Source organism: Podarcis vaucheri (assembly GCF_965113315.1).
Source record: "Podarcis vaucheri genome assembly, chromosome: 5".
NCBI classification, from domain to species: domain Eukaryota; kingdom Metazoa; phylum Chordata; class Lepidosauria; order Squamata; family Lacertidae; genus Podarcis; species Podarcis vaucheri.
Window position 1 is genome coordinate 3,257,211 of NC_138763.1, and position 16,464 is coordinate 3,273,674.

General features: G+C 47.0%; 1 long non-coding RNA gene across 1 annotated transcript; it reads right to left on the reverse strand.

Moving 5' to 3' along the window:
* Window positions 1–4,722: 4,722 nt before the first annotated feature.
* Window positions 4,723–16,264, reverse strand: LOC309533389. The gene is made up of 3 exons (XR_014220201.1): window positions 16,068–16,264; window positions 12,832–12,979; window positions 4,723–5,299 (listed from the first exon to the last, which is right to left on the reverse strand). It is a non-coding gene; the product is annotated as an uncharacterized lncRNA (long non-coding RNA).
* Window positions 16,265–16,464: the final 200 nt, after the last annotated feature.

Here is a 16,464-nt window from a genome sequence, read left to right on the forward strand (position 1 = left end):
GGCAAAATTGGATTGGCAAAATAAATTGTTGGAGTACGCTGAATTGGCAAGACTAACAGAAAAACTGAGAGACCGTACGGAACAAACTCCATTAGAAAATGGAGTACGTACAAAAATTATCTTAAGGAATATCGTAATAATATGAGGTCTGTGGCAGCTGTAGAATAACTCCTGTGATAGATTGGATGGGTTCTAGAAAAGATAATATACATGAGATAATAATAATAATATAATAATAATTTATTATTTGTACCCCGCCCATCTTGCTGGGTTTCCCCAGCCACTCTGGACGGCTTCCACAGAAACCAAAAAACACTAAAATATCATACATTAAAAGCTTCCCTGAATAGGGCCGCCTTAAGATGTCTTCTGAATGTCAGGTAGTTGTCCATCACCTTGACATCCAATGGGAGGGCATTCCACAGGGTGGGCGCCACCACCGAAAAGGCCCTCTGCCTGGTTCCCTGTAGCTTCGCTTCTCGCAATGAGGGAACCGCCAGAAGGCCCTCGGAGCTGGACCTCAGTGTCCGGGCAGAACAATGGGGGTGGAGACGCTCCTTCAGGTATACTGGGCCAAAGCCGTTTAGGGCTTTAAAGGTCAACACCAGCACTTTGAATTGTGCTCGGAAACGTACTGGGAGCCAATGTAGGTCTTTCAAGACCGGTGTCATGTGGTCTCGGCGGCCGCCCCCAGTCCCCAGTCTAGCTGCCGCATTCTGGATTAGTTGCAGTTTCCGGGTCACCTTCAAAGGTAGCCTCATGTAGAGCGCATTGCAGTAGTCCAAGCGAGAGATAACCAGAGCATGCACCACTCTGGCCAGACAGTCCGCGGGCAGGTAGGGTCTCAGCCTGCGTACCAGGTAGAGTTGGTAGACAGCTGCCCTGGATACAGACTTGACCTGCGCCTCCATGGGCAGTTGTGAGTCCAAAATGACTCCCAGGCTACTCACCTGGTCCTTCAGGGGCACAGTTACCCCATTCAGGACCAGGGAGTCCTCCACACCTGCCCGCCCCCTGTCCCCCAAAAACAGTACTTCTGTCTTGTCAGGATTCAACTTCAATCCATTATTAGATATAATAATAATAATTTATAATAATAATTTATTATTTATACCCCGCCCATCTGGCTGGGCCTCCCCAGCCACTCTGGGCGGCTTCCATAAAAACCAAAAATACAATAAAATATATATTTTATAATGAAAATATAATGAATAAGAAGACTGAAATAAAAGGTGTGATAGGTAAAACAATGTTTAGAGGCATAAGGGGTTGGCGGGAAGTTATTGGAATTTCAAGAATTTAATACAATGTAATAATTACTAAAAAAAATATTTATTACGTATAATTTTGTTACATATTTTTCTTTTGTAATTTCAATAAAGCAATTTAAAAGCAAATAAACTAACTAATTAATTAACTAACTAGAAAACATAGGGTGGGTGTGGGTGTTCTTCAAAAGTTCAGGAAATTATTATTATTATTATTATTATTATTATTATTATTATTATACCCCACCCATCGAACTGGGTTTACCCAGCCACTCCGGGCGGCTTAAAACACGATAAAACATCAAACATTAAAGATTTCCCTTAACAGGGCTGTCTTCAGATGTCTTCTAAAAGTCACATAGTTGTTTATCTCCTTGATCTGATGGGAGGGCGTTCCACAGGGCGGGTGCCACTACTGAGAAGGCCCTCTGCCTGGTTCCCTATAACCTCTCTTCTTGCTGGGAGGGAACCGTCAAAAGGCCCCCAGCGTTGGACCTCAGTGTCCGGCCTGAAGAATGGGGGTGGAGACGCTCCTTCTGGGCCAAGGCCTTTTAGGGCTTTATAGATCCTCACCAACACTTTTGCTCAGAAACGTACTGGCAGTCAGTGTAGAAGATTGAGATGGTCTCTATAGCTCAGTCAGTAAAGCATGAGACCCTTAATCTCAAGTCTGTGGGTTTGAGCCCCAGGTTGGGCAAAAGATTCCTGCATTGCAGGGGTTCGGATCATGCAGGGGGGAATTCACACTAAAATGCTGCTCAATTTTCATGAGGGCTTTAATTTTCAAAGCAATGTGGAGAGCTGGACAACCCTGGAAAAATGGGAAATAGAGAGACTCCTATGAAATTCTGCCCAAGGCCTTCCTAAGGCCCTGCCATTAGGCAGAGTGAGGCAGCTGCTTCAGGCGGCAGATGCTGCAGGGCAGACAGCAATGGGGAAGCATCTTATATATCACATGGCTTGCCCTAATCTAGCCAGCGTCTCTTGAGCATAACAGAGGATGATGCCCACTATATAGTATTGGCTTTTGTACATGGATTGTGAAGGTGGGGGGAGAGAGAGAGAGACTCAGGTAGCAAAAGGTCTTGGGCCAGCGCTGGACATTATTCTGAAATATTCCTCCAAGGAAACATGTTGTACAGGATTGTGGCATTGGCCTACAATTCTGCCCACAACACACTCCAGGGAACGTCACTGCCAGCCTGCAAACATGCATAAGATCAAGATAGTCATAACAGATATTTATCTGCATGTTCCAGTGTCCTCTTTTGTGTGTTGCATCACCAGGTACTTTATGTCATAACACTTGTAAGCCAGCAAAGTCCGCTTCTCCCTGTGGTGAAAGCCTGTTGCAGCAACGTCCTCTCTCAGACATATAGGAAACCCGCATCTTTTCTACAGAAGGAGGGGCAGCATTTCTACAGAAGGAGGGAACAGAACGTATCCATTCCGGCTGACCTTTGATTTAACTCATGGTAAGCGAGCCTACAGTCCATCACAAATGCCTAGAAGATGCTTGAGGTGAAGAAAGGTCTTTCGAAACCAGGCGCAGCCCTTAACGGGTAAATCGGTTTCTCCAGAAACGACCCCTCGCTGTCCCTATTGCTAACAGACTTCATCTCGATCTCCACCTCTCACCCTACACAGAAAGTTTGGAGGCAAACCCTGGCATGTTTCTCCAGAACAGGAGCTAAGTCCCTCTGAGTCTGGTGGAACTGACTTCTAGGTAAACGTGAATCGTATTGCAGCCTTCTTTGCCGCCCTCTCAGGCTTGCTAATTAACGCACACAATGATTAACTTCTCAGCTGTGAACCATTTCATAACATTTGAGTCCCATCCGATCTTTGCCTTTGTTTATGCAATGGGTTTACTTAGCCCTGCTATGATCCAGCCACCTCCCTTACAACCAGATCCTAATCATGTTTACATAAGCTATTTACCAGGGAGAGCCCCAGTTTTTTTTTTAAATGTCCCCGTGGCTGTTTGATGCTATTCCCCCCCCCCACACACACACCTTTGGGAACTCTGAATTAAAATTCTGTTAGTGAGAGTTGCCAGAGTTTCAGCTGCATAACCCCTCCCACCTTAATTCAGCAGGCAGAGGCCCTCTCGTTCCCTTTACCTGCAAAAAACATTTGTATTTAGACAAACCTACCCAGAAGTTTAGAAAGTGAACATGAGTTTTCACCTGTTTGTAGTCTACTGTTATTTTAACTTTTTGAAAGTCTTGAATATCCGTTGTTATTCCTTATTGATAATTTTATTTTTTTAAACTTTTTTCGGAAACCACTTTGGTGGTGTTGTTTTTTAAAAAAGAACAACAACAATTGAGCAATGTATAAACTTTATTAAATAAAAAAAGACAGTTGCATGGGGTGGGGGGAAACCCCAGTTAATGCTGGCTTGTATACTCAGGTTGGGAGCCTCAATCTCATTGCAGACCTGGATTAAAATTCATGGAGGATACATGAGAGCCAGTGTGGTGCAGTGGTTAAGAGCAGTGGACTCGTAATCTGGTGAACCGGGTTCGCTTCCCCGCTCCTCCACATGCAGCTGCTGGGTGACCTTGGGCTAGTCACACTTCTCTCAGCCCCACTCACCCCACAGAGTGTTTGTTGTGGGGGAGGAAGGGAAAGGAGATTGTGAGCCACTTTGAGACTCCTTTGGGTAGTGATAAAGAAGATATCAAATCCAAACTCTTCTTCTTCATCATCTATTTATGGGTTCAGGATGGTGAGATGGAGCTTCCAGGAGCAGAGGCTTTTTACCTGCAAGTACCAGACACTGGGTGAAACGATGAGGATCTTGTGGGTTTCTCCAAGTCACCTGGGCTGAGCACAGCTGGAATCCAGACACTAGATCAGATGAACCCTTGGCCTGATCCATCAAGGGCAGGGATCTGCTTAGCCTTCGTGCATTATTCAGTCCCCGTTGGATCCAAACGCTCATCATTTCCACCTCGGTGTCAAGTTCCCTTCACTTCCTCCTCGTTATCTGTGACTTGCAGAGCACCAGAAGAGATGGGCTTGCTGCTCAGACTGTTAGGGCTAACAGACGTCTCCAGCAAGAGTTTAGTCGGCTTAGTCAAGAGAGTGACTCAGATGCTGGTGTGAGGAGGGAAAAACAAAACAAGCCTCCCTCTCTCTCTAGTAAACCAGCAGGAATGCACCTCTGTAATGAAGACATCATCACCTACTTATTCCATAAGAATGTAAGGAGAGCCTGCTACATACATCGTCTAGTCCAGCATCCTCCAAGATGCCCACGGGGGAAGTTCAGCCGTAGAGTGTCTGAGCTAGAGAATACGGAGCTAAGTGGAGCATTGGTCTGACTCTATATAAGGCAGCTTCGACGTAGGCCTGAGAGCAACAGGACTCTCCCATCCTGCCCTTTCCAGCAACGGGTATATTATGACTGAATATGGTGACTCATAATAATAATAATAATAATTTTTTATTTATACTCCGCCCATCTGGCTGGGCTTCCCCAGCCACTCTGGGCAGCTTCCAACAAGATATTAAAATACAGTAATGCATCAAACATTAAAAGCTTCCCTAAACAGGGCTGCCTTCAGATGTCTTCTAAAAGTCTGGTAGTTGTTTTTCTCTTTGACATCTGGTGGGAGGGCGTTCCACAGGGCAGGTGCCACCACCAAGAAGGCCCTCTGCCTGGTTCCCTGTAACTTGGCTTCTCGCAGTGAGGGAACCGTCAAAAGGCCCTCAGCGCTGGACCTCAGTGTCCCGGTAGAACGATGGAGGTGGAGACGCTCCTTCAGATATACTGGACCGAGTCCGTTTAGGGCTTTAAAGGTCATGGCTCATGGCAGTTAGTAGCTCCTGTTCTCCATGAATTGGTCCAATCCCCTTTTGAAACCATTCACATTGTTTGGTGGCCACCACAACTTCTTGTGGAACTGAGTTCCGTAGTTTAACTAGTCCCCTCAAAGTCTCCTCAAAGCAGCCGGTTCACAGCTCGAAGGTGCTCCTTGAAGCGTTGTCGTTCAGCTTTGCCATTGACAGCTACCCGATCACTTGAAAAAAGAACAATTGGAGATATGACCAGGATTGAACCTGAGGTGTTCTGCATGCAACCTGCCTGCTCTCCCGGTGAGTTATGGGCCTTATCCTGAAAGGCACTCCAATGTCAGACACCCTCTTCTGCAAAAAGAGCGTCCAAGTCCCATGCAGATCAAATTCTTCAACTGGAATTCATTATGCAACTGAAACTAATCTGTGTGATGTGCTTAGATTTCACCATTGGCTCCAATTACCCTCTTCCTGAATCCTTCTCCGCCTTTTTGGCTCAGAGTTCATGGGACCCTGCTCTGGGCCATTATCTGTGAATCATCCACCGACACTCCTCCCCACACCCAACCCCACTCCCTCCTGCCCTGGCTCACTGAGTCTGCTTCACAGTCTACCACCTCGTTTCTCCAACTTCCCTGCATATCCCCTTGCTCCTTGTCCCTCGTTTAGAGCTCTGCGTTGAGCCTCTTTCATTTGTTCCCATAACCCAATAAACTTGTCAGCGTCTACTGAATGCAAGGAGGACTCAAAGCAAGAGAAGATGCACAAGCATGGAGAACATGCTCAGAATTCAGGGTGACCCCAGGAGGCCCGCCTAGCAGGGAAAATGAAACTGGAAACCGAAACCTGTCACAGAATCGTAGAATTTGAAGATACCCCAAGGGTAATCTAATCCAACCCTGACAATATGTATTATTATTATTTGGTTTTGGACATGAGCTGGAGGGGGGTTTCCAATCCCTCTCGCATCAATTATGCTGTGGAAAAAAATCAACAGGGCCATGCGGAATACCATGGTGGGTTCTCTATCCCACATCCCACCATCAGGGCAGATAAGGTTGACCTATTCCGGGAGGATGGAGTGCACCTGACCCCACTGGGTAATGACCTCTGGCTGCACGACTTGCAACAAGTCCTTAGGGACTGGGTAGATGAAATATACTCAGAGTCTAGAGTGGATTTCATGCTCTTTATTCAGCTCATAGTGGTGAGGAGGAATGAATGTCCCCTCAAAGTATCTGCTTCATATACATTACAGTGGTGCCTCGCAAGACGAAAAGAATCCGTTCTGTGAGTCTCTTCGTCTAGTGGTTTTTTCGTCTTGCGAAGCAAGCCCATTGACGGATTAGCGCTATTAGCGCTATTAGCGGCTTTTAGCAGCTTTTAGCGGCTTATCGGCTTAGCGGATAAGCAGATAAGCGGCTTAGCGGCTTAGAAAAAGGGGGGGAAAGGGGGAAAAAACCCGCAGGAACTCGCAAGACATTTTTGTCTTGCGAAGCAAGCCCATAGGAAATTCGTTTTGCGAAGCACCTCCAAAACGGAAAACTCTTTCGTCTAGCAAGTTTTCCGTCTTGCGAGGCATTCGTCTTGCGGGGCACCACTGTATTTACACAGTGGGCTGCATGTGATTGGCTAATTCCGGAATTCTTCTGGTTGTGGATTCACTTCCATCTGGAGCTGGATTGGGTGTCTCCTGCAGACCAATCATACTGCTGCATTGTTCTAGGACCAATCAGACTGCTGCATTCTGAATCCTATTGTTCTGGGACCAATCAGACTGCTGCATTTTGGATCCTATTGTTCTAGGACCAATCAGACTGCTGCATTTTGGATCCTATTCAACTCAGTACATAACAGTAGACTACAGGGTTTGATTGGTCCTCAGTTGTGGGACTTGGTGGCGATGCCCTTAGGGACTCGGCTGGCGAATTTAGGCCTTGGCAAGGTAGCCTTTAGTCTAACATCAAGTCAGGGGGTGAATTCATGCTCCCTCCCCATGCGGCAGTGCTTGCAGGGCCCGTTAAAGGGCAAAAACCAGGAGTCCCTGGCCCTAGAGCGGCGGCATGTAGGTCAAACTCCCCAGACGAGGTCGGTGGAAGGGCTTGCTGTATAAGTTTGCGCTTTGCAGGCCCCTCTCACTGGACCTCATCTGCCTGCATATCCTCAGCCAGGCGGCCGAGAGGGTTACCTGCCAAGGCCTATGCCAAGTTTCCCACTTCTGAAGCTCAATAAAGTTGTGGCCAATTTGAACCCATACTCTGGTCTCTTGTCTCATCATTTGAGGTAATAGGAGTAGGCACCACAGACAGAAAAGATGCTGAGAATTCAGGGTGATCCCAGGAGGCCCGCCCAGCATGGGAAAATGAAACTGGAAACCGCGTTTGAAGATACCCCAAGGGTAATCTAATCCAACCCTGGCAATATGTATTGTTATTTGGTTTTGGACATGAGTTCATTGCTACCTAGAACAACATATTGGAGAGGGGTCGCTTGTTAAGTATCTGCAAATATCCACAGGTAGGGGCTGGCAGGTAAGGCCGGCTCACCACTTTGCTATCGTTCCAATGACCCCCCCCCCCAAAAAAAATATCCCTCCCCCCGCAGATAGCTCCCAAGATCTGAATCTGTAGCTAACTGCCCAGCCTTCTGCCAGGTTGTCAATTTGCTGCTCCCCTCTGGAAAGTGGGGCATAAAAATTACAGCCTATCAGCTGCCAGGGATGAAATATTACTGTGAAATTTTATTTGGATGGGTGGGTGTGCTCGTTCAGCCTTACCCAGCACCACAGAAAGTCCTGTCCTCTGGAAAACTTTAGACCCTGTGTTAGACTAGGACAGGGGTCAGCAACCTTTTTCAGCCGTGAGCCGGTCCACTGTCCCTCAGACCATGTGGTGGGCTGGACTATATTTTGGGGGGGGAATGAACAAATTCTTATACCCCACAAATAACCCAGAGATGCATTTTAAATAAAAGCACACATTCTGTCAGGAGCTCGTCCTACACTTGAGTAGGACCCTAGCAGAGACACATGCCCGACTGGCATGTTCCCTCCCTCCTGGTCGACCACAAAAGGCGACTTTTCGTCTGAAAATCAAAATGGGAGAACATTTGGTACATACTGGTTTTATCTGATTTATCTTCAAAAGTGCCTAGGAAAGGCGTAGGCTTCTGAAATTTCTCACAATTCACTTGCAGTATTTACATATCAATTATATGTGGGGATTCCCATTTAAGTCTGCGGTTTTTTTGTGGGGGGAGCCTAGAGAAGGCTCTGCAGTTTTCTGTGCTCCTGAAAAGGGATGAGTGTTTATGGAAATAATCTTGGACAGCAGATAAGAGTGCTGTTTCTTGACTGTGTGTGATTTCCATTCCACCAGAACTGTGGTGGTTTATTAGACAGATGAGAAAGTACAGTTATGCTGGCTTTGACTATGGCTTGAGTTGCACGGCTGTGATCACGGCCTCTCGTTTAAATTCGTTGCAATCAGATTGGTACAGTTAATGCAGAAATGTGTCCTGTGCGTCAGGTTTTTGCTGATGCTGATCTAAACCGACTTTCTCTATTAACCCTCCTCCCAAAATAATAATGGAAACATAGAAGAATACATTGTTATTATCTGTGGAACGCCCTCCCATCCGATGTCAAGGAAATAGACAACCATCTGATTTTCAGAAGACATCTCAAGGCAGCCCTCCATAGGGAAGTTGTCATGTGTGATGTTTCACTGTGGTTTTGCAATTTTGGGGGAGATGAATGGTCTATCTATCTAGATCAGCGGTTCTCAACCTGTGGGTCCCCAGATGTTGTTGGACTACAACTCCCATCATCCCTGAGCTCTGGCCTTGCTAGCTAGAGGTGATGGGACCCACAGGTGGAGAAAGGCTAATCTAGATACTTGGACAATAGGAATAGCTTTTTGATGGTAAGAGCTGTTCAACAGTGGAATCGAGTCCCTTGGGAGTGGACTCTCATCCCTTGGAAGTTTTTAAGCAGAGGTTGGATGGTCATCTGCCAAGGATTCTTGCAGGAGGTGGACTAGATGACTCTTGGCGATCTCTTCTGCTCTACAGTTATAGGATTCTAACTCTTGTCTACTGAAGCCTTCCACAAGAACAAAAGTCTAGCAGGATCAGCCCAATCACCCATTAAGTCCAGTGTCCTGTTGCCAAGACACCCGAGCCATCATCATCATCATCATCATCATACTTATACCCCGCCCATCTGCCTTGGTTTCCCCAGCCACTCTGGACAGCTTCCAACAAAGTATTAAAATACAGTGGTCTGTTAAACATTAAAAGCTTCCCTAAACAGGGCTGCCTTCAGATGTCTTCTAAAAGTCTAGTAGTTGTTCTTCTCTTTGACATTTGGTGGGAGGGTGTTCCACAGGGCGGTGCCACCACCGAGAAGGCCCTCTGCCTGGTTCCCTGTAACCTCACTTCTTGCAGGAAGGGAACCTCCAGAAGGCCCTTGTAGCTGGACCTCAGTGTCCGGGTAGAATGATGGGGGTGGAGACGCTCCTTCAGGTCTACTGGACCACAAAGTTCCCAGGAGAACAATAAAGAACACGGATACAAAGTATTTTGGTTTATGGGTTCAAATAGGCCACAACTTGGTTGATTACAGATGTGAGCAGTTTGGCTTAGGCATTGGGGTGAAGCCAGGCTATATCTTGACTCCTGCCCATCTGCAGGGAATCCACAGAAGGGAAAACCACCGATAGGGGGTGCCCTATGACTCGCATCAGATAGTGGCACCACCTCGAAGGGTCCCCATGCCCAGGCTTCGGACAGGATCCCTTTAACAGGGTACCCTTACTGAGGAGGGGCAGGCAAAGGCTACAACCTCCCCTCCAACCAAACAAAGGCTTACCCAATGCCTAACCTCACAAAAGTTGTGACGGTTGCTACTAGGTAGGCGAAAACCACATGGCCGGTGCCAATTTGCCAAGTGGGGAAATTGCCAACGACATGGCGGCCGACAAATTGTCCATAGCAAGGTCATATCTGAGCAAAGCATGAAAAGATGGTGGTGGGTTGGATGATCAGGTGATGGGGCGAGAGAGAGGGTGGAGTCCAGCCTCACCAAAGTTAAATCGCCCACGGCCACGCCCACACGGATACCCGATTGGTCAAGGCTGCCCCGCAAGGGACAACAACAACATGGCTGGCATGACACAGAAAGGAGGGGGCAACCCTCTGCCCCCGAAGCCTGGCCACAACGCCGCCCACCGGGAAAAGGTGAGTGGGCTTCTCACAATGGACCACCAGATATCTGGGGTGGAGGCCTCCAGCCCTGGGGCTTGGATCTAGTGGCTATTGAGGGCCCGGCAGTGTCTGTCTGTGTGTGTGTTCCAGTTACAGATAGGTAGCCGTGTTGGTCTGCCATAGTCAAAATAAAAAAATCCCTTCCAGTAGCACCTTAAAGACCAACTAAGTTAGTTCTTGGTATGAGCTTTCGTGTGCATGCACACTTCTTCAGATACACTGAAACAGAAGTTGCCAGATCCTTCTATATAGTGAGAAGGTGGGGAGGGGTATTACTCAGAAGGGCGGTGGGAATGGGAGATAGGCAGATAGCTGAGATGAGCCTGTTGACGACTCTTAACGACTGCAATAGGTCTTACAGGAAAAGGCAAGGGGTGAGAAGGTGAAAAATGGCTTAGTCATGTATAATGAGATAAGAATCCAATGTGTGCCTCCCCTGCTCCTCCTCTAGGACACCCCAGGTTTGAGGGCCAGGCAGGGCTGAATTCCTGGCAAATGAGCATGGACAGAATGGCTCAATGAGCTTGTTTTTCCCCAAGTCAACTTTTAAAGCAAGCTACCACCTTGCATTGAAGAAGGTGTTGGAATCCCCACTTCCCAAAATTTCAAAAGTTTGAGTGGTGTCTCGATTCTACCAGGGCCGTCTTTACCCAGAGGTGCAAGGGGTGCGGGGCATCCGGGCACCAAATTCTGGGGGGCTTCAGGTGCCCGCCACTGAAGCCGCCTAAGCTCTTAGCTACCTACCTGTTATGAAATAATAAATAATTTTGATCAAGCTAGAAAAACAAAATACATATATACCTAGGCATTACTGCAATGTATAACTACTGTTTCACTAAAGGACTTTCGACTTTGTGCACTCATTTGCATGCTCAGACCCAGAAACCTTCCCCCTAAATAAATTCACACTTGACTTAAGTTTTGGTTTTGGTTTTTGGCAAAATTTAGGCCGCAACTTTATTGATTACAGAAAATGATTGGTTGCATAGGCTCTGGTTCGACTAGCTCCCTGCACCGTTGCAGGTAGCGCTGAGCCAGGGTTCCAGCATAGGTCAGCCAAGGGTGAACACCTGGATAGACGGACCTGGCTATGTCCACCACCCAGATGTCCCCCTGGACTCAGGCACAGGCACAACCCCCTCTCAGGGGTTGACCAAACCATTGAGTCCCTGGATTCCTTTAACAGAATACCCTTCACATAGGGATCGCAAGAGCGTTCTCCCATCCCTGTCACCTGAATCGGAGCCTTTCCGCAACCTTACAAGTTGTGACAATTTGCTACGCAGCAAGCGAAACCCAAATGGCAACAGCCAATCAGGCAAGTGGGGAAAATTCCTGCCATGCCCCTATCCCAACGACAGACGACACACGACGGCATAGCGAAGTCAAACGCAAAACCCTAAAAGCAGGGAGAGGTGGGTGGGTGTTCTGAATGCACATGCTGAAAGAGGAAGCTCTGGGTCACGTACATAGGTATATATAGGTGCCTTGATCCGTGTAGCTTTCATGCCATTGGCCTGATTAAGCCCAGCATTGAGGGACCTACCAATAGGGTGTTGCATTTAAACAATCGTACCCACCCACAACACAGGGTTTTGTTGTCAGGTCTCACCGCAACACGTGCCCTCTTTAAGGGAGGACCCAATTTACCAAAGATGCACCGCACTTGTCATTCACAACAGCGGCGCTTGTCAGATTCAACGGCGGCGCTTGTCATTCACAACAAGAGATAAAGCGTAAGCGTGGTGACTGACACAAGCATAATAAAAGTTAATTTGGGGGCTAAACTAAATTTGGGGGCGCTGGGCGAATCTTTGCACCCCGGTGGCGTATATGCTAAAGACAGGGCTAGGTTCTACCAAAAAAGTGCACTGCTGGGGGTTGGACTAGATGACCCTAAGAATCCCTTCCAATTCTACATTTCTATGATTTTATGAGAAAGAAGACAACATACGAATCTACAAAACTTTTACAAAATGTGGTCTGCTTTTATTTCATTTGTAGCAAAAGAAGAACATGCTTAGAAACCAAACCGAGACGCACGGGAACGACACTTTCTGAATTACTAGCTCTTGAGTTAATGTTTTATTTTATTATTGCTGTTACAGCTGGACATATCTGGGGTTGTTACGGGTGGGGAGCTGTAACTGATTGCAGGTTTGTTCCTATATTGAAAATTAATGAAAATGAAAAAAAAACACCTCTGGCATAAAATCAGTTTGGTCTCATATTAGGGCCAACGAGTTCAGAACCTCACCTCTGGCCTTCACTTGCATCTATTCTGGGCGTCGGAGAATGATGCCATTGCAACGAGGTCATCCCGAACGAAAGCTAACTCAGTGTTCTCAAAAGCACAGGGTCACATCAGTCAGTCTGGCCAATCAGGAAGCCAGGCCAGGGGCTCTGCCTTCCGGCGATGACTAATGAGGCGGCTGGAACCTCCTATGGAATCCAGCCCAGAAAACGTCTCCCCTTCCCAAGGGTCATTTACCTTCTCCAGTGGCTCCTCAACGTTCCTGAGGATCATTCCAGGCTTGATCACGGCGTCCAAGAAATCAGAGAAGGGAAACTCCAGAAGTTGCCCCATCAGGGCTGGCTAGAAAGGTTTCCCATAGAACCTGAAGCATAACTCCCAGTGGCTGCAAAAAAAGAGAGCAATTATTAGTTTTGTTTATTCCCCTCCCCCATTCTTATTTCTGGATTTGCTTCTAATTGTGAAATGCCTTAGGACAGGGGAAACGGCATTGATGGTTGCTGGACAGCTTTGAGATTTGCCCTGGGAGAGAGACTGGAATTTAGCATCTTGTAAGACGGCAGGCTCTTGCTTGTCTTTCAAATACCATTCTAGAGGTCTTCACATCTTCTTGTGGCAATGCAGACAGTGACTTGCAATCTCGATCACATGCAGTCTGTATTCCGCTGGCAGTAGGAGTAGAATCATAGAATCATAGAATCATAGAATGATAGAGTTGGAAGAGACCACAAGGGCCATCGAGTCCAATCCCCTGCCAAGCAGGAAACACCATCAGAGCACTCCTGACATATGGTTGTCAAGCCTCTGCTTAAAGACCTCCAAAGTAGGAGACGCCACCACACTCCTTGGCAGCAAATTCCACTGTCAAACAGCTCTTACTGTCAGGAAGTTCTTCCGAATGTTTAGGTGGAATCTTCTTTCTTGTAGTTTGGATCCATTGCTCCGTGTCCGCTTCTCTGGAGCAGCAGAAAACAACCTTTCTCCCTCCTCTATGTGACATCCTTTTATATATTTGAACATGGCTATCATATCACCCCTTAACCTCCTCTTCTCCAGGCTAAACATGCCCAGCTCCCTTAGCCGTTCCTCATAAGGCATCGTACAATATGGGCATGTCTTTAAGTTAACATCTTACCTTAAAAACCTGGCAGTTACCAAACTATCGAAGGCTTTTCACCAAAGCCAGACTCAACGTCTTTCCTTCTGCAGCGTTGGATGGCAGGTTGAGAGGATTTCCCTACCAGGACAGACTTTGCTCGTGTGTTCAAGACATTGATTCCATAAAACATATTTTGTTGCACTGTGCAAAATATGAGCAAGCCAGGGCTGAACTGATACTACCCTTGCTGGTACCTTTCCCGGGAAAATCAGGGGCTCACTATGTCAGGTTCCTATTGGAAGACCGGACAAATGCTAGAACATTAGCAGTGGCAAAGTTTTTAGCAGTGCTTGCAAGAACCAGTGATCCCTATATTCTGAACAAAATGCTTGTTTAACCTGGAGGTAGGCTGTATGAATTGTGTATTGCTTTGTAACGATTTGTTGGGTCTCTGGACCGTAATAAAGATTGATGATGATGATGATGATGATGATGATGATGATGATGATGTGGCAATGAGTTCTCCTATTGTGCATTGTGCAAAGGGCAGGAATAAAAATGTAAAAGTCAGGCAAATAATTGTTTCCCCTTTCTGGAGATTTATTACTGGTATATATTCATTTTCTTTCTTTCTTTCTTTCTTTCTTTCTTTCTTTCTTTCTTTCTTTCTTTCTTTCTTTCTTTCTTTCGCTTCTCTCTGTCCTTTGATCCCCTGGGAGCGCTGTTCATCTGTTTCCTGCACAGATACACTTCGGCAGTTTTTGGATGGGGAAAATCTAAACAATACTCATAAGTGAGATCAAAAAGTTTTCTAGAACACCCAAGCATATTGTAAGCTGCCCTACACTGAATCAGATTGTTGGTCTTAGTATTAGTATTAGCTTAATATTATTTATCCTTAACTGGCAGCAGTTTCTCTCCTAACACTAGAACGTGCGGACATCCAATGAATCTGAAGTCTGGAAGATCCAGGACAGATTAAAGGAAAGACTTCTTCACACAGCGCAGAGTTAAACTATGGAACTCCCTGCCACAGGAGGCAGTGATGGCCACCAAGCCTTTAAAAGAAGATTGGACAAATTCATGGAAGAGGAGGAGAGGCTATTGATGGCTACTTGCTAGGATGGCTGTGTTTCCACCTCCGTATTCCCAGGGAGCCAGATCTTGAAAACATGATGCCAACTGTTTGTCATGTCCAGAACATCAGCAAACTGGTTTTTAGAAGCACCGCTACCTGCAACTTTGATGAGAAAATAGTGTTGGATCAAGCCAATGGCCTACCTAGTCCAGCATGCTTTATTCACAGTGGCCAACCAGATATCCATGGGGAACCCACAAGCAAGGTTCAAGTAGGGGGGGGAGCAAGTTTCAAGTAATAATAATAATCATCATCATCATTATTATTTGTACCTCGCCCTCCCCGGCCAGAGCGGGGCTCAGGGAGGCTAACACCAATAAAATCACAGTAAAAACATCATAGGGGGGTGTCAGGGAACTGCCATCGCAGTCAGGAGTGGAGGAAGGGCTCCCGAGTGATGCCGGAGAAGGTCCCAGCAGGAAAGGAGGGGACTCAGTGACTGGGGAAGGAAATCAGCGTTACACCAGGGAGAAAGGCGGGCGGAGGCGGGCTTCGGAGGGATGGCTCTAGGACTCTTCACCAGAGACCAGCGGGGAGAGCATTGGTCCTCCACTGCCCACACCCACCCTGCGCAGAAGATTTCCGCGCAGGGAGGCTAGGCGGAGACTATCCGTCAAGGAACTTTTATGTTGGAAGAAGTTCAGGAAACGCCCACTGACGGATTCTGCCAGTGACTGAGACAGACGCAGAATCAGGACTGTCCAGCCAGGGAAAGGTTTTTCCAGGCAACCTCACCGAGATTGGCGGCAACTTACACACGAGCAACCCCTAATTCCCATTACAGGGGGAAAGAGAGGGGGGACCAATTTAAAATGCAATTTAAAATGCAGTCTCATAAATCAAGACCATAAGGAGAGGGAAACATAAAGGTCAGGCTGAGTCCAAACCAAAGGCCAGGTGGAACAGCTCTGTCTTGCAGGCTCTGTGGAAAGATGGCAAGTCCTGCAGGGCCCTAGTCTCTTGGGACAGAGCGTTCCACCAAGTCGGGGCCAGTACTGAAAAGGCCCTGGCTCTAGTTGAGACCAATCTAACCACCTTGAGACCTGGGACCTCCAAAATGTTGCATTTGTGGACCTTAAGGTCCTCCGCGGGGCATACCAGTACAAGAACAACTCTGGCCTCCTGTGGTTTCCAGCAACTGGTTACACCGCAATAAGTGTTTGTTGTTCTAGGAGTGTACACAGTAAAAGGAAAAGGGGGAAAAAACCCTTTATTTCTGTACATAAAGCTACCAACTGTTTTTATCCCATCCCTTTTCCAAGTTGCTCAGGGTGGCAAACATGGTTTCCCTCCACAGCTCTCTCTGCACAAGCCTGCAAGGATGGCTAAGCTGCAAAATGGTGATAGGTACAAGAGTTTTCCCAAATACGACGACAGCAGTGTGACTACTACTGGCCCAGAGATGGAAAGACGATAAAGTTCCAACCAGAGACGAATGGATGATGGACTGCGCCGAAATGGTGAAATTGACCTGGAAAATCAGAAACCAAGAAGAGAAGAACTTTAAGAAGAAATGGGGAAAGCTTACAACATACTGTATTTTTCCATCTATAAGACCCCACAGTGTATTTTGGGGGATTCCAAATTAAGAAAACACTCCTCAGCACTACCCATGTATAAGACGAGCCCCAAT